This window comes from Otolemur garnettii, unplaced genomic scaffold (assembly GCF_000181295.1).
Source record: "Otolemur garnettii isolate 467f Iridium unplaced genomic scaffold, OtoGar3 scaffold00055, whole genome shotgun sequence".
Taxonomy (NCBI): domain Eukaryota; kingdom Metazoa; phylum Chordata; class Mammalia; order Primates; family Galagidae; genus Otolemur; species Otolemur garnettii.
In genome coordinates, this window is record NW_003852450.1 from 1,691,633 (window position 1) to 1,692,245 (window position 613).

At 46.5% G+C, this 613-nt stretch overlaps 1 protein-coding gene across 1 annotated transcript in view; it reads right to left on the reverse strand.

The window, feature by feature from the left end:
• Positions 1-613, reverse strand: part of CR1 (complement C3b/C4b receptor 1 (Knops blood group)) — a 103,188-nt gene that overhangs the window by 47,485 nt on the left and 55,090 nt on the right. The window lies entirely within an intron of this gene.

The following is a 613-nucleotide window of genomic DNA, read 5'->3' on the forward strand; positions in this document are numbered from 1 at the left end:
CTGCACAAATGGCAGCCTTCAGTAAGGGAGCAAGATAGGATGGGAAAGTGCAGTAACTCAGTCACGTGATCGCCCCGGCTTGAACTGAACAAGGCAGTCCTAGCCTAGCCACCCTCTCCTTGACCCTGGACCCAGACTCAGAGTCTCACTGATCATCCCATGATGACCCTGATAAATCTACTCATTGTCATGACTGCAAACCCAGCCTTCTAGTGCAACATCCTTCTAACGCTGGAGCAGCAAGTAAAACAGCTCCCAGTAAATACCGGAATGTGGAGAATAACGGCAAGAGAACAGAGATTGGTGTTTTGTCCATACATTTGTGATGGCTGTGAAGGGGGCTCACAACAGCATGTTAGGCTATTGAAGAGTATGATTGAATATTGTGGGAGAAAAAAGGAAAGAGCAGAGGAGATGGCTTTTGTATGAAATCATCCAAAAACTCTTACTATGAATCCTGATGTCCTCCTGAATCATCCTGGGTGCTGGTGTTTGGAGCCTGCTATGGAGTCCTGGAACATTTTGAGTGCGTGTGCTTTTTTGGCCCATGCTTACTAGTTCCAACAGAGAGATGTGCATGCTGTGAAGAGCACTAGATTCATAGAACAAGTTC